Source organism: Chiloscyllium punctatum, chromosome 8 (genome assembly GCF_047496795.1).
Source record: "Chiloscyllium punctatum isolate Juve2018m chromosome 8, sChiPun1.3, whole genome shotgun sequence".
Classification (NCBI taxonomy): Eukaryota; Metazoa; Chordata; class Chondrichthyes; order Orectolobiformes; family Hemiscylliidae; genus Chiloscyllium; species Chiloscyllium punctatum.
In genome coordinates this window covers 125,594,293-125,612,743 of record NC_092746.1, presented here as the reverse complement: position 1 = coordinate 125,612,743, position 18,451 = coordinate 125,594,293, and positions in this window count along the sequence as shown.

Genomic DNA, 18,451 nt, shown 5'->3' with positions numbered 1-18,451 from the left:
CTGTGCGGAGTTTGCACGTTCTCCCCGTGTCTGCGTGGGTTTCCTCCGGGTGCTCCGGTTTCCTCCCACAATCCAAAGATGTGCAGGTCAGGTGAATTGGCCATGCCAAATTTCCCATAGTGTTAGGTAAGGGGTAAATGTAGGGGTATGGGTGGGTTGCGCTTCGGCGGGTCAGTGTGGACTTGTTGGGCCAAAGGGCCTGTTTCCACATTGTAATCTAATCTAATCTAAAGAAGAGTGGGCCATGTTATCCTGGAGAGAACAAGAGGGTTTACACTGGATATTGGTGGCCAGTCCATCTCCAGAAATGTAAACAGAGATGTCAAGGAAGGGAAGGGAGCAGTCCATTCTTAACTGATGTCCTCTTTTCCTACATCTCTATCTCATCAAAAGGGAAAGTGTGGAAGGGCAGAAATGAAACTTCTACCTGATGGATAATGACAGGAATAGTGATAAGGGTAGTGGGACAATGGGATAAGATGATGATGATCAAGCACAACAAGGAATAGCCAAGAAATGATGGTCCTGTAAGAAATGAATAAATAGAAAAGATTGGGTAGACAAACCACTCTCCATCAACCCACTCACTCATGTTCCTTGTCCCAAGACCCTCAATATAAATCACTGCTCCACACACTTTCTCACGTAGAGAGACCAGCTCAGACCACTCCAACTGATAATTAAAGATGAGGGTTTGGATGACTCACAGAGCTTGAAGAACTAGGAAATGGAGTATGTAACCATATCCCACCCTGAATAAACAGCCAATTATAAAGACAGAAGGAACGTCAATGGCCCTGGTCTGCTGAGATCCCCCTCTTTTTCAGACCTTGACCTCCATCCACTATTCAGGTGCAGAGCCGGTCTGTGAAGGTAGACCAGGCCAAGACAGGAATGTATCAGGGTGAGTAGAGGCAGGAGGGAAGGGAAGGTCAGTTAGAGGGTGGATGTTCAGTCTCCCCATCCTGATTGATCTGACTCCATTCTGATCTCACTCATTCCTGCAATCACCATGTCCCTGTTCAACCCCATTCTGTTCTATTATCTCCACCCTCTCTAACTGACAAAATACTCCTCCCCATTTACTAAGTGACTCCCTACTCAAGGATGCTGCTGTTTCCAGAATTTGATAGACACTGTCCAGAGAAGATGGTGGTGACTCTGTAGAGGTTGGCTGTGGAGGCCAAGTCATTTAATGGATTTCAGAGTGATGGATAGGTTCTCGAATATTAAGGAGATCAAGGGTTACAGGGGGATGGCAGGAGAATGGAGTTGAGAAATGTATCAGCCATGATCGAATGGTGGAGCACCGTCGATCAGCTGAATGGCCTAATTCTGCTCCTATATTTTACACTTTCTGATCTTATGGAGTGTTAACACAGAAACATATCACAGATAACACTGAGGAGCTAAATTGTCATCTCATCTGGTAAAATTCAAAATTGTAGGGTTCCAAGCAAATTCCTCATTCCTAAAATGTGCAAAATAATTAATTAAAAGTTGAAAAGTGATTTAAAAATTGACGTTAAAACAGATAATGCTGGCCTTATCAGTAATATCCACATTCTGCAAAACACTATAACTGACACCTTCACAACATGACACCCTTATTAGATTTTAGATTAGATTCCCTACAGTATGGAAAGAGGCCCTTTGGCCCAACAAGTCCACACCACCCTCCGAAGTGTAACCCACCCAGACACATTCTCCAACTCTAAATTTACCCCTGACTGATGCACCTAACACTGTCAGCAATTTAGCATGAGCTGAAAATGTGTTGCTGGAAAAGCGCAGCAGGTCAGGCAGCATCCAAGGAACAGGAGAATCGACATTTCGGGCATGAGCCCTTCTTCAGCACATTTTCAGCTCTGATCTCCAGCATCTGCAGTCCTCACTTTCTCTTAGCAATTTAGCATGGCCAATTCACTTAACCTGCACATCTTTTGGATTGTGGGAGGAAACCGGGGCGCAAGAGGAAACTCACACAGACACGGGGAAAATGTGCAAACTTCACACAGACCGAGGTGGGAATTGAACCTGGGTCAATAGACAATATTCTAGATTAGAGTGGTGCTGGAAAAGCACAGCAGTTCAGGCAGCATCCGAGGAGCAGGGAAATCGACATTGTGGGCAAAAGCCCTTCATCAGGAATAGAGGCAGAGCGCTTGAAGGGTGGAGAGATAAATGAGAGGAGGGTGGGGAGAAAGTGAATGGGGGTGGGGGTGGAGGTGATAGGTCAGGGAGGATGGTGGGGGAAGGTAGCAAAGATTACAATGGATGAATGGGGGTGGGGATGAAGGTGATAGGTCAGAGAGGAGGGTGGAGTGGATAGGTGGAAGGGAAGATAGGCAGGTCGGACAAGTCATGGAGACAGTGCTGAGCTGGAAGTTTGGAACTGGGGTGAAGAGGGGAAGGGGAAATGAAGTCCACATTGCTACCCTGGGACAGAAGATGAGGCGTTCTTCCTCCAGGCGTTGGGTGGTGAGGGAGCGGCGGTGAAGGAGGCCCAGGACCTCCATGTCTTTGGCTGAGTGGGAGAGGGGGTTGAAATGTTGGGCCACAGGGTGGTGTGGTTGATTGGTGCGGGTGTCCCGGAGATGTTCCCTAAAGCGCTCTGCTAGGAGGCGTCCTGTCTCCCCAGTGTAGAGGAGACTGCATCGGAAGCAATGGATACAATAAATGATATTGGTGGATGTGCAAGTAAAACTTTGATGGATGTGGAAGGCTCCTTTGGGGCCTTGGATGGAGGTGAGGGAGGAGGTGTGGGCGCAGGTTTTGCAATTCCTGCTGTGGCAGGGGAGGGTGCCGGGAGGGGAGGGTGGGTTGTTGGGGGGCGTGAACCTGACCAGGTAGTCACGGAGGGAATGGTCTTTGCGGAAGGTGGAAAGGGGTGGGGAGAGAAATATATCCCTGGTGGTGGGGTCCATTTGGAGGTGGCGGAAATGTCGGCGGATGATTTGGTTTATGCGAACGTTGGTAGGGTGGAAGGTGAGCACCAGGGGCGTTCTGTCTTTGTTACGGTTGGAGGGGTGGGGTCTGAGGGTGGAGGTGCGGAATGTGGACAAGATGCGTTGAAGGGAAATTGCGGTCTCTAAAGAAGGAGGCCATCTTATGTGTTCTGTGGTGGAACTGGTCCTCCTGGGAGTAGATACAGTGGAGGTGGGAGAATTGGGAATACGGGATGGAATTTTTGCAGGAAGTAGGGTAGGAAGACATGTAATCCAGGTAGCTGTGGGAGTAGGTCGCTCCCTCACCACCCGATGCCTGGAGGAAGAGCGCCTCATCTTCCGCCTCGGAACACTTCAACCCCAGGGCATCAATGTGGATTTCACCAGTTTCCTCATTTCCCCTTCCCCCACCTCACCCCAGTTCCAAACTTCCAGCTCGCACTGTCCCCATGACTTGTCCTACTTGCCTATCTTCCTTTCCACAATCCACTCCACCCTCGTCTCTGAACTATCACCTTCATCCCCACCCCCATTCACCTACTGTACTATATGCTGCTTTCTCTCCACCCCCACCCCCCTCTCATTTATCTCTCTACCCTGCAGGCACTCTGCCTCTATTCCTGATGAAGGGCTTTTGCACGAAATGTCAATTTTCCTGCTCCTTAGATGCTGCCCGAACTGCTGTGCTTTTCCAGCACTACTCTAATCTAGACTCTGGTTTCCAGCATCTGCAGTCCTTGTTTTTATCGCAATAGACAATAGGTGCAGAAGTAGGCCATTTAGCCCTTTGAGCCAGCACCACCATTCATTATGATTATGGCTGGTCATCCATAGTCATTCCTGCCTGATCCCCATAACCCTTGATTCCACTACCTTTAACAGTTCAATCCATCTCTTTCTTGACCAAGCATCCAGAGACTTGGTCTCCACTGCCTTCTGGGGCAGAGCATGCCATATATCCACCACTCTCTGGGTGAAGATGTTTCTCCTCAACTCTGTTCTTAAATGGTACGCCTTATTTTTAAACTGTGTTCTGGGTCCGTGGTGCTGAGACGCAGCAGTGCTAACCACTGAGCCACCATGCTCCTTGTGAGTGGGGTCAGATTAAGAAGGCTGTAATGTGTGTTTAATAGGATTGCTATCAGGCCTCTCAGTAACATCATGCATTATACAGTCCCAGCGCGCCACAGTGTGCTGCAGAGCCCTTCAGCTGTACCCATTCCCCATTCGGAACCATCCCCTCAGTATTAATTCTATTACAGACTCACGTGGTTGAACCTCTGGGAGAGGAACAAACTGTCGACCTGGACATGGGCCGGCACCTTGTTCTGTCAAAACAAAGAAATCAGAACTCCACTTAACAATTACACTTTGATTATTGACATTTTTCTGAATTTTGCCATTTTGAACTTAAAATATTAGATGCCTGCTTGTGAAATATTTTGAATGTCAAAATCCCCAGTCAGCCTATCCAATTCTGTCACCCTACAGCACTGTTGCTGAATCACAAAAGGACTTGAACGAGCCAAGGGAAGGCTGGTGTTTGTTCAGGTGGGGAGGGACTTAACGTACGAAAAAGCTTTGGTTTGGTAAAGATTTAAAATCGGCATGATGTGTGTCTGGGAATCACTCTCTATTAATGGATCGTGTTGGAAAATGATGTTTATGTTCAGCTCTTCAGTTGGTGCCTTGTGTAAGTACATCACTTTTACTTTTTCTTATGACTTATGTTGTTTTGTTGAAGGACATTCAGAGCATCATGGGAATATGCTTCAGTGACTCACCACCAGGTGAACTCACTGAGAAAAAGAAAAGGTGGCTTGATAGATCAGGGGTTTCATTCGAGGAGATTTCATTCCAGCAATATCGGGGAACAAAGCACGTCCCATTCTTAACTGAGACAAAAATAGATAGTGCCGGAAAAGCTCAGCAGCTCTGGCTGTATCTGTGCAGAGAAATCAGATTGAATTCTTTTGGTCAAGTGACCTTTCCTCAGACCTGATGGTAGCTAGGCAAGTACTGGTTTATTTGCAGAAGATAGGATGGGGGGAGTGGGTAAGGAGTAAATGTTCGGTGGGGGACAGAGCTCAGAGAGATAGAAGAACAGTTGGACAGACATAGGAGTGGGTAACAATCTGGATGGGAGGGTGAATAACTGTTAATGGGGACTGTTAATGGTTAACAATGGGCTGTAAGTAATAGCAGACAATGCTAATAATAAGGTCTGGTATGTTGTGGTATGGCTAAGGACTTGGGAGAGCTCAGGCCTTAAAATTATCAAACTTAAATTGAGTCCAGAAGGCTGCAGTGTCCAAAGCAGAAAACGAGGTGCTGTTTTTCCAGCTGGCACTGAGCTTCACTGGAGGACTACAGCAATTCTGAGACAGAGATGTTGGCAGAGAACAGGCCGGTGCATTAAATGGCAGGAAAATGGAAGCACAGGCTCTTTTTTGTGAACAGAACTCAAGTGTTCTGTGAAATAGATATACAATCTGGTTCCTGAAGAAGGGCTTATGCCCGAAACGTCGATTCTCCTGCTCCTTGGATGCTGCCTGAACTGCTGTGCTCTTCCAGCACCACTAATCCAGTATTTGATTTTCAGCATCTGCAGTCATTGTTTTTACCTTATCAGTAATATCCACATTCTGCAAAAGACTATAAAATGACAGCCTCAAAACTTGTAACTATTTGTGAGTGGAGTCAGGATTTGGAGGCTGTAATGTGTGTTCAATAGAATTGCCATCAGGGCTCTCAGTAACATCATGCATTATACAGTCCCAGCGTGCCACACTGTGCTGCAGAGCCCTTCAGCTGTACCCATTCCCCATTCGGAACCATCCCCTCAGTATTAATTCTATTACAGACTCACGTGGTTGAACCTCTGGGAGAGGAACAAACTGTCGACCTGGACATGGGCCGGCACCTTGTTCTGTCAAAACAAAGAAATCAGAACTCCACTTAACAATTACACTTTGATTATTGACATTTTTCTGAATTTTGCCATTTTGAACAAGAAAAATTAGATGCTGGACTATGAAATATTTTGAATGTCAAAATCCCCAGTCAGCCTATCCAATTCTGTCACCCTACAGCACTGTTGCTGAATCACAAAAAGACCTGAACGAGCCAAGGGACGGCTGGTGTTTGTTCAGGTGGGGAGGGACTTAACGTACGAAAAAGTGGAAACAATCCTGCAACTGGATATGGTCCTGTCCACTTCCCGAATTAGTTTGGTCACTTTGCAGGCCAGTGGAGAGCACCACTGGAGTTGGTGACTAAATACTCTCTATATTCAAAGAGCCATCTGATTGAGTCCTGAACCCGGGATTCAGGCTTCAATGGCAAAGTAAGAGAGAACCTCAGGGACATCAACACATTGTTCAACGGGTAAAATAACTGACAGCACAAATTACTATTCACACTCGAATGAGATTCGAAGACCTCCAAAATACTCAGAATAAATGAATTCCTCCTTTAAAGAAAACCTCAAATGGGAAGATGCACCACCAACGATTACCTAGTGTGACCATGCTGTCACTTTAAAAAGGTGATTCTGTCCCGGGTATTTCTTTAAAGAATGTTTGTAAAGGCAGAGGTGCAAAAGTGTCTAGGTTAAATATAGCTTTGGGATTCTTTTAAAAACAGTTTAACAATGGCAGAGGAGGAGCCAGGTGCCCAGTTCAGGACTTTTAGGTTTTTTTAGCTGGAGCCGTCACAAGATGTTTGATTCCCAGAAGATTCAGTAAATGATTCCCAACTGACCTTCTCCAAAACTTCTGCTGTTGTTATTCCCTCCTGGATTGGAATCCTGCCTGTAAGAATCTGTTGTAATTTACCTTTTGCCAAGGGCTGTGGTTATGGGACATTAGTGTATTGGAACAGTTAATTAGTAATAGTTACTGTAAAGGGTAGGTTAAGTTTTCTAATAGCTAAGTTATTCTAAATTCCACTTTACTTTGTTTGGGTTTCAACTATAGTGCATAAATAAATTCTGTTTTGCTTAAATCCGAGCAGATTGACCAGTTGCATTCCATCTCGAACATCCACTCCACATCTGCATTTAAAAATAACAAAAGATTATGATGTAGGCTACCTTCTTAAAATATTGTGAGGGGGCCTGACTTGGTTCATAACACTAAGAAGTTAAGAAATGTGTCCAACTTTAGGAAGAAGCATATAACTTCACCCAACAGAGTGGCAGGTCAGATGATTGGTCACAATATGGAAAATGGCACAGAATGACTAATTCATTTCTCAGAGAAATAAATTAGGCTCTGGGAGCAAACAAGCGAGAGCTGGAAAAACAGATAGAAAAGGCTGATAAATGAATCTAAGAAGGAAAAGACTGAGCAAAGTGAGTGTTAGTCCTCTAGAGAGTGAGAAAGGAGAGTTCAAAGAGGACAATAAGGAAGTGATGGTTGATATGAAGAAATAGTCTTCAGATTGTTAGATCTGAAAATATTTAAGTTGTCAGAATGTGAAAGGTTCATGTCATCACACTTGGAAAGGAATTGTAAAGTTCTTCAACTAAAAAGAACTGAAAAGCTTTGGTGTGGTAAAGATTTAAAATCGGCATAATGTGTGTCTGGGAATCACTCTCCATTAATGGATCATGTTGGAAAATGATATTTATGTTCAGCTCTTCAGATGCTGCCTTCTGTAAGTACATCACTTTTACTTTTTCTTATGAATAATTCACTTATGTTGTTTTGTTGAAGGACATTCAGAGCATCATGGGATTATGCTTCAGTGACTCACCACCAGGTGAACTCACTGAGGAAAAGAAAAGGTGGCTTGATAGATCAGGGGTTTCATTCGAGGAGATTTCATTCCAGCAATATCTGGGATCAAAGCACGTCCCATTCTTAACTGAGACAAAAATAGATAGTGCCGGAAAAGCTCAGCAGCTCTGACTGCATCTGTGCAGAGAAATCAGATTGAATTCTTTTGGTCAAGTGACCGTTCCTCAGACCTGCTGGTAGCTAGGCAAGTACTGGTTTATTTGCAGAAGATAGGATGGGGGGAGTGGGTAAATATTCGGTGGGGGACAGAGCTCAGAGAGAGAGAAGAACAGTTGGACAGACATAGGAGTGGGTAACAATCTGGCAGAGAGGGTGAATAACTGTTAATGGGTCTGTTAATGGTTAACAATGGGCTGTGTGTAATAGCAGACAATGCGATAATAAGGTCTGGTATGTTGTGGTATGGCTAAGGACTTGGGAGAGCTCAGGCCTTAAAATTATCGAACTTAAATTGAGTCCAGAAGGCTTCAGTGTCCAAAGCAGAAAATGAACTGCTGTTTTTCCAGCTGGCACTGAGCTTCACTGGAGGACTACAGCAATCCTGAGACAGAGATGTTGCCGAAAACAGGCTGGTGCATTAAATGGCAGGAAAATGGAAGCACCGGGTCTTTTTTGTGAACAGAACTCAAGTGTTCTGTGAAATAAACATACAATATGGTTCCTGAAGAAGGGCTTATGCCCGAAACGCCGATTCTCCTGCTCCTTGGATGCTGCCTGACCTGCTGCGCTATTCCAGGGACACATTTTTCAGAAACAATCTATGCTTCATTTTCACAGTGTAGAGGAGACCACTTCATGAGCAACAAATGCAGTGGACCAGATTGTGTGAAGTACAGGTAAAATGCGACTTCACCTGGAAGGTATGTTTGGGTCCTTGGCTACTGACAAGGGAGGAGGTAAACAGACAGATGTTACACATTCGATGGTTTAAGGGGAAGGTGGCGCAGGCTGTCAGGGAGTTTTGGGAGAGAAGGAAGAGTGGGCCATATTATAGTGGAGGGAACAGTCCCTGCAGAAGGTGGACAACAGAGGGGAGGTAATTATGTGTCTGGTGGTGGCATCTCACTGGAGGTTGTGGAAATGGTGGCTAATGATCCTTCTTTGTGGATACTGGTCGGATGGTAGGTGATTTCAAGGACAACCATATACTATTGCAGGAGAGAAGAGAGGGAGCAAAGGCTGAAGGGAGGGAGATAGGTCAGACCCGGGTGAGGGCGCTGTCTATTGTACTGCTGGGCAATCCTTGGGTGAGGAAGAAGGTGGACATTTCCGAGACACCCCTTGGCAAAGTTGGCTTCACCAGAGCAAAAGCGATGGAGGCAATAGAATACAGTCTTTACAAGAAGCAGGGAGTGAGGATGTAAAGTCCAGATAACTGTGGGAGTCGCTGGGTTTATACTGGATATTGGTGGCCAGTCTAGCCCCAGAAATGTAAACAGAGATGTCAAGGAAGGGAAGGAGACAGTCCGTTTTTAAGTGATGTCCTCCTTTCCTACACCTCTATCTCAGCAAAGGGAAAGTGTGGAAGGGCATAATTGAAACTTTTACCTGGTGAATAATGACAGGAATAGTGGCAAGGATAGTGGGACAATGGAACAAGATGATGATCAAGACAATTGGAACAGCCAAGAACTGATGGTCCTGTAAGAACTGTTTGGAATAAATAGAAAATATTGGGCAGACACACCACTCTCAATCATCCCACTCATTCATGTTCTTTGTCCCAAGACCCTCAAAATAAACCAGTGCTCCACACACTTCCTAGCTCAGAGAGACCAGCTCAGACCATTCCAACTGATAATTAAGGATGAGGATTTGGATAATTCGCAGAGCTTGATGAACTTGGAAATGGAGAATGTAACCATGTCCCACCTTAAATAAACAGCCAATCATAAAGACAGGAGGAACGTCAATGGCCCTGATCTGCTGAGTTCCTCCCCTTTTCCAGACATTGACCTCCATCCACTATTCAGGTGCAGAGCCCGTCTGTGAGGGTAGACCAGCCCAAGGCAGGGATGTATCAGGGTGAGTAGAGGCAGGAGGGAAGGGAAGGTCAGTTGGAGGGTGGATTGTCAGTCTCCCGATCCTGATTGATCTGACTCCATTCTGATCTAACTCTTTTCTGCAATCACCATGTCCCTGTTCAACCCCATTCTGTTCAATTATCCCCACCCTCTCTCACTAACAAAATTCTCCTCCCCACTTACTAAGTGACTACATATACAAAAGATGCTGCTGTTTCCAGAACTTGATAGACACTGTCCAGAGAAGTTAATGGTGACACTGTAGAACTTGGCTGTGGAGGCCAAGTCATTTAATGCATTTCAGACAGAGATAGATAAGTTATCGAATATTAAGGTGATCAAGGTTTACGGCGGGAAGGCAGGAGAATGGAGTTGAGAAATGTATCAGCCATGACCGAATGGTGGAGCACAGTCGATCAGCTGAATGGTCTAATTCTGCTCCTATATTTTACACTTTCTGATCTTATGGATTGTTCACACAGAAACATATCACAGATAACACTGAGGAGCTAAGTTGTCATCTCATCTGGTAAAATTCAAAATTCTAGGGCTCCAAGGAAATTCCTCATTCCGAAAATGTGTAAATTAATACATCTAAAAGTTGCAAAGTGATTTAAAAATTGATGTTAAAAAGATAATGCTGCCTTCTCAGTAATATCCACATTCTACAAAAGACTATAAATGACAGCCTCACAATTTTTACTATTTGTGAGTGGGGTCAGGATTTGGAGACTGTAATGGGTGTTCAATAGAATTGCCATCAGGCCTCTCAGTAACATTGCACATTGTGCAGTCCCAGAGCACCACAATGTGCTGCATAACTCTTCAGCTGTACCCATTCCCCATTCTGAAACATCCCCAGTTCTATGGCTGACTCACGTGGTTGAGGGCCTGGTGTAGGAGCTCCCTGTCGACCTGGACATGGGCCGGCACCTTGTTCTGTCAAAACAAAGAAATCAGAACTGAATTTAACAACTGCACTCGAATATTAAGGAGGTCAATGGTTACGGGTAGAAGGCAGGAGAATGGAGTTGAGAAACGTATCAGCCATGACCGAATGGTGGAGCACAGTCGATCAGCTGAATGGTCTAATTCTGCTCCTATATTTTACACTTTCTGATCTTATGGAGTGTTAACACAGAAACAGATCACCGATAATACTGAGGCGTTAAATTGTCAGCACATGTAGTAAATTTCAAAATTGTAGGGTTCCAAGCAAATTCCGCATTCCTAAAATGTGCAGATTAATAAATCTAAAAGTTGGAAAATGATTTCAAAATTGCCTTTTAAAAGATAATCCTGGACTTATCAGTAATATCCACATTCTGCAAAAGACTATAAAATGACAGCCTCACAACGTGTAACTATTTGTGAGTGGAGTCAGGATTTGGAGGCTGTAACGTGTGTTCAATAGAATTGCCATCAGGCCTCTCAGTAACATCATGCATTGTACAGTCCCCGAACACCACCTTCAGCTGTACCCATTCCCCATTTGGAACCATCCCCTCAGTATTAATTCTATTACAGACTCACGTGGTTGAACCTCTGGGAGAGGAACAAACTGTCGACCTGGACATGGGCCGGCACCTTGTTCTGTCAAAACAAAGAAATCAGAACTCCACTTAACAATTAAAGGTTGATTATCGACATTTTTTTGAATTTTGCCATTTTGAACTTAAAATATTAGATGCCTGCTTGTGAAATATTTTGAATGTCAAAATCCCCAGTCAGCCTATCCAATTCTGTCACCCTACAGCACTGTTGCTGAATCACAAAAGGACCTGAACGAGCCAAGGGAAGGCTGGTGGTTGTTCAGGTGGGGAGGGACCTAACGTACGAAAAAGTGGAAACAATCCTGCAACTGGACATGGTCCTGTCCACTTCCCAAATTAGTTTGGTCACTTTGCAGGCCAGTGGAGAGCACCACTGGAGTTGGTGACTAAATAATCTCTATATTCAAAGAACCATCTAATTGAGTCCTCAACCCGGGATTCAGGCATCAATGAGAGAACCTCAGGGACATCAACACATTGTTCAACGGGTAAAATAACTGACAGCACAAATTACTATTCACACTCGAGTGAGATTTGAAGACCTCCAAAATACTCAGAATAAATGAATTCCTCCTTTAAAGAAAACCTCAAAGGGGAAGATCCACCACCCACGGTTACCTAGTGTGACCATGCTGTCACTTTAAAAAGGTAATTTTGTCCCGGGTATTTCTTTAAAGAATGTTTGTAAAGACAGAGGTGCAGAAGTGTCTAGGTTAAATGTAGCTTTGGGATTCTTTTAAAAACAGTTTAACAATGGCAGAGGAGGAGCCAGGTGCCCAGTACAGGACTTTTAGGTTTTTTTAAGTTGGAGCCGTCACAAGATGTTTGATTCCCAGAAGATTCAGTAAATGATTCCCAACTGACCTTCTCCAAAACTTCTGCTGTTGTTATTCCCTCCTGAATTGGAATTCTGCCTGTAAGAATCTGTTGTAATTTACCTTTTGCCAAGGGCTGTGGTTATGGGACATTAGTGTATTGGAACAGTTAATTAGTAATAGTTACTGTAAAGGGTCGGTTAAGTTTTCCAATAGCTAAGTTATTCTAAATTCCACTTTGCTTTGTTTGGGTTTCAACTATAGTGCTTAAATAAATTCTGTTTTGCTTAAATCCGAGCAGATTGACCAGTTGCATTCCATCTCGAACATCCACTCCACATCTGCATTTAAAAATAACAAAAGATTATGGTGTAGGCTACCTTCTTAAAATATTGTGAGGGGGCCTGACTTGGTTCATAACACTAAGAAGTTAAGAAAAGTGTACAACTTTAAGAAGAAGCATATATCTTCACCCAGCGGAGTGGCAGGTCAGATGATTGGTCACAATATGGAAAATGGCACAGAATGACTAATTCATTTCTCAGAGAAATAAATTAGGCTCTGGGAGCAAACTAGCGAGAGCTGGAAAAACAGATAGAAAAGGCTGATAAATGAATCTAAGAAGAAAAAGACTGAGCAAAGTGAGTGTTAGTCCTCTGGAGAGTGAGAAAGGAGAGTTCAAAGAGGATAATAAGGAAATGATGGTTGATATGAAGAAATAGTCTTCAGATTGTTAGATCTGAAAATATTTAAGTTGTCAGAATGTGAAAGGCTCATGTCATCACACTTGGAAAGGAATTGTAAAGTTCTATCTTCAACTAAAAAGAACTGAAAAGTTTTGGTGTGGTAAAGATTTAAAATCGGCATAATGTGTGTCTGGTAATCACTCTTCATTAATGGATCGTGTTGGAAAATGATGTTTATGTTCAGCTCTTCAGATGCTGCCTTCTGTAAGTACATCACTTTTACTTTTTCTTATGAATAATTCACTTATGTTGTTTTGTTGAAGGACATTCAGAGTATCATGGGAATATATTTCAGTGACTCACCACCAGGTGAACTCACTGAGGAAAAGAAAAGGTGGCTTGATAGATCAGGGGTTTTATTCGAGGAGATTTCATTGCAGCAATGTCTGGGAACAAAGCACGTCCCATTCTTAACTGAGACAAAAATAGATAGTGCCGGAAAAGCTCAGCAGCTCTGGCTGTATCTGTGCAGAGAAATCAGATTTAATTCTTTTGGTCAAGTGACCTTTCCTCAGACCTGATGGTAGCTAGGCAAGTACTGGTTTATTTGCAGAAGATAGGATGGGGAGAGTGGGTAAGGAGTAAATGTTCGGTGGGGACAGAGCTCAGAGAGAGAGAAGAACAGTTGGACAGACATAGGAGTTGGTAACAATCTGGCAGGGAGGGTGAACAACTGTTAATGGGGACTGTTAATGGTTAACAATGGGCTGTGTGTAATAGCAGACAATGCGATAATAAGGTCTGGTATGTTGTGGTACGGCTAAGGAATTGGGAGAGCTCAGGCCTAAAAATTATCGAACTTAAATTGAGTCCAGAAGGCTGCAGTGTCCAAAGCAGAAAACGAGGTGCTGTTTTTCCAGCTGGCACTGAGCTTCACTGGAACGCTGCAGCAATCCTGAGACAGAGACGTTGCCAGAGAACAGGCCGGTGCATTAAATGGCAGGAAAATGGAAGCACAGGCTCTTTTTTGTGAACAGAACTCAAGTGTTCTGTGAAATAGATATACAATCTGGTTCCTGAAGAAGGGCTAATGCCCGAAACGCCGATTCTCCTGCTCCTTGGATGCTGCCTGACCTGCTGCGCTTTTCCAGCAACACATCTTTCGGATACAATCTATGCTTCATTTCCCCAGTGTAGAGGAGACCACTTCGTGAGCAACAAATGCAGTGGACCAGATTGTGTGAAGTACAGGTAAAATGCGACTTCACCTGGAAGGTATGCTTGGGTCCTTGGCTACTGACAAGGGAGGAGGTAAACAGACAGATGTTACACATTCGATGGTTTAAGGGGAAGGTGGCACAGGCTGTCAGGGAGTTTTGGGAGAGAAGGAAGAGTGGGCCATATTATAGTGGAGGGAACAGTCCCTGCAGAAGGTGGACAACAGAGGGGAGGTAATTATGTGTCTGGTGGTGGCATCTCACTGGAGGTTGTGGAAATGGTGGCTAATGATCCTTCTTTGTGGATACTGGTCGGATGGTAGGTGATTTCAAGGGCAACCATACACTATTGCAGGAGAGAAGAGAGGGAGTGATGGCTGAAGGGAGGGAGACGGGTCAGACCCGAGTGAGGGTGCTGTCAATTGCACTGCTGGGCAATCCTTGGGTGAGGAAGAAAGTGGACATTTCCGAGACTCCCCTTTGCAAAGTTGGCTTCACCGGAACAAAAGCGATGGAGACATTGGAATACAGTCTTTACAAGAAGCAGGGAGTGAGGATGTATAGTCCCGATAACTGTGGGAGTTGCTGGGTTTATACTGGATATTGGTGGCCAGTCTATCCCCAGAAATGTAAACAGAGATGTCAAGGAAGGGAAGGAGACAGTCCATTCTTAACTGATGTCCTCCTTTCCTACACCTCTATCTCAGCAAAGGGAAAGTGTGGAAGGGCATAATTGAAACTTTTACCTGGTGAATAATGACAGGAATGTGGCGAGGATAGTGGGACAATGGAACAAGATGATGATCAAGCACAATTGGAACAGCCAAGAACTGATGGTCCTGTAAGAACTGTTTGGAATAAATAGAAAATATTGGGCAGACACACCACTCTCAATCATCCCACTCATTCATGTTCTTTGTCCCAAGACCCTCAAAATAAACCAGTGCTCCACACACTTCCTAGCTCAGAGAGACCAGCTCAGACCATTCCAACTGATAATTAAGGATGAGGATTTGGATAATTCGCAGAGCTTGATGAACTTGGAAATGGAGAATGTAACCATGTCCCACCTTAAATAAACAGCCAATCATAAAGACAGGAGGAACGTCAATGGCCCTGATCTGCTGAGTTACTCCCCTTTCCAGACATTGACCTCCATCCACTATTCAGGTGCAGAGCCCGTCTGTGAGGGTAGACCAGCCCAAGGCAGGGATGTATCAGGGTGAGTAGAGGCAGGAGAGAAGGGAAGGTCAGTTGGAGGGTGGATGGTCAGTTTTCCCATCCTGATTGATCTGACTCCATTCTGATCGAACTCTTTTCTGCAATCACCATGTCCCTGTTCAACCCCATTCTGTTCAATTATCCCCACCCTCTCTCACTGACAAAATACTCCTCCCCATTTACTAAGTGACTCCCTACACAAAGAATGCTGCAGTTTCCAGAACTTGATAGACACTGTCCAGAGAAGATAGTGGTGGCTCTATAGAACTTGGCTGTGGAGGCCAAGTCATTTAATGCGTTTCAGACAGAGATAGATAAGTTATTGAATATTAAGGTGATCAAGGGTTATGGTGGGAAGGCAAGAAATGTATCAGCCATGACCGAATGGTGGAGCACAGTCGATCAGCTGAATGGTCTAATTCTGCTCCTATTTTTACACTTTCTGATCTTATGGAGTGTTAACACAGAAAGAGCGGGAGCAGCAGAGGAAGTGACGGTAAACAGAGGGGCAGCCGGGAAGGAGAACGGTGAGTATAAATACTCCCCCTTTAATTCACCAACGGTCATTTGAGTGGGAGCAGCGGCCGAGGAAAAACGAACCCGGGAGACTACAGCTAAGGTAAGACAGTTTGTTTCAAAATTACTTACCTGTAGCGGGCAGCGGAAGTGAGGTTGGAGCGCATAGCTGGGCGGGAAGGTAAGTGATTAGTATTTGAGTGGGTGTGTTCTAGACCCCAGGTCCTACTTTCGTAGGGCCTCCCTCCCACCCTCCTCCTCTAACCTAACTTTAAAGTCCACAGGTTATTGACTCAGTGTTCTTGTTTTTGGAGACAGTGTACAGTCATGGCAGCACAGGCGGTGGAATGTTCCTCCTGCAGGATGTTTGAGGTAGGGGTGACCACCGATACTCCTGCCGACTTCGTGTGCAGGAAATGCAGTCAGATCCTGATCCTCACCGAACGAGTTAGGGAACTGGAACTGGAACTGGATGAGCTGAGGATTATTAGAGAGGCTGAGAGGGTGATCGATAGAAGCTACAGGGACATAGTTACGCCAGAGAACAGAGGTAGCTGGGTAACAGTTAGAGGTGGGAAGGGGAAGAAACAGGCAGTGCAGGGTTCCCCTGTAGTCGTTCCCCTAAAAAATAAGTATGCAGCTTTGGAAACTGTTGGGGGGGACAGCCTTGCAGGTGTAAGCTGCAGTGAAGGGGTCTGTGGCTCTGAGATTCAGAAGGGAAAGGGGGAGAAGAAGAGAGCGCTAGTTATAGGGGACTCTCTAGTTAGAGGGACGGACAGGCGGTTCTGTGGACATGGGCGAGACTCTCGGATGGTTTGTTGCCTCCCGGGTGCTAGGGTCCGAGATGTCTCGGACCGTGTCTTCAGAATCCTTAAGGGGGAGGGTGTGCAGCCAGAAGTCGTGGTACACATTGGCACCAACGACATAGGTAGGAAGAGGGGCGGGGAGGTCATTCAAGAGCTCAAGGAGTTGGGCTGGAAGCTAAAAGCTAGGACAGACAGAGTCGTCATCTCTGGGTTGTTGCCGGTGCCACGTGACAGAGAGGCAAAGAATAGGGAGAGAGTGCAGTTGAACACGTGGCTGCAAGGATGGTGTAGGAGGGAGGGCTTCAGATATTTGGACAATTGGACTGCATTCTGGGGAAGGTGGGACCTGTATAAACAGGACGGGTTGCACCTGAACCAGAAGGGCACCAATATCCTGGGGGGTAGGTTTGCTAGCACTCTTCGGGGGGGTTTAAACTAATTTGGCAGGGGGATGGGATCCGGACTTGTAGTCCAGCAAGTAAGCTAGCTGTGTGTCAGGATGTCCAAGACTGTAGGGAGGCTGTGGAGAAGGTAGCACTGACAGGGACTACTTGCGGACACAGAGATGGGCTCAAGTGCGTATACTTCAATGCAAGGAGTATCAGAAATAAGGTGGGTGAACTTAAGGCGTGGATCGGTACCTGGGACTACGATGTTGTAGCCATCACGGAAACATGGATAGATGAGGGACAGGAATGGCTGTTGGAGGTTCCTGGTTACAGATGTTTCAGTAAGATTAGGGAGGGTGGTAAAAAAGGAGGGGGGGTGGCATTGCTAATTAGAAATGGTATAACGGCTGCAGAAAGGAAGTTTGAGGGAGATCTGCCTCTGGAGGTAGTATGGGCTGAAGTCAGAAATAGGAAAGGTGCAGTCACCTTGTTGGGTGTTTATTATAGGCCCCCCAATAGCAGCAAAGATGTGGAGAAACAGATTGGGAAACAGATTTTGGAAAGGTGCAGAAGCCACAGGGTCGTAGTCATGGGCGACTTCAACTTCCCAAATATTGATTGGAAGCTCTTTAGATCAAGTAGATTGGATGGGGCGGTGTTTGTGCAGTGTGTCCAGGAAGCTTTTCTAACGCAGTATGTAGATTGTCCAACCAGAGGGGAGGCCATATTGGATTTGGTACTCGGTAACGAACCGGGACAAGTGGTGGGCTTGTTAGTGGGTGAACATTTTGGTGATGGCGACCACAATTCTGTCACTTTCACCTTGGTTATGGAGAGGGATAGGTGCACACAACAAGGAAGTTTTTACAATTGGGGGAAGGGAAATTACGATGCTGTAAGACAGGATTTGAGGAGCATACGTTGGGAGCATAGGCTGTCAGGGAAGGATGTGGTGGAAATGTGGGACTTTTTCAAGGAGCAGATACGACGTGTCCTTGATATGTATGTACCGATCAGGCAGGAAAGAAATGGTCGTGTGAGGGAGCCTTGGTTGACGAGGGAGGTTGAATGTCTAGTAAAGAGGAAGAAGGAGGCTTACATAAGGTTGAGGAAACAAGGTTCAGACAGAGCAGTGGAGGGATACAGGATAGCCAGAAGGGACCTGAAGAAAGGGATTAGGAGAGCTAAGAGAGGGCATGAAAAATCCCTGGCGGATAGGATCAAGGATAACCCCAAGGCATTCTATGCGTATGTGAGAAACCTGAGAATGACGAGAACGAGGGTAGGTCCGATCAAGGACAGTGGTGGGAGACTGTGTATTGAGTCGGAAGAGATAGGAGAGGTCTTGAACAAGTACTTCTCTTCAGTATTTACGAACGAGAGGGACTGTATTGTTGAAGAGGAGAGTGTGAAACGGACTGATAAGCTAGAAGAGATATCTGTTAGGAAGGAAGATGTGTTGGACATTTTGAAC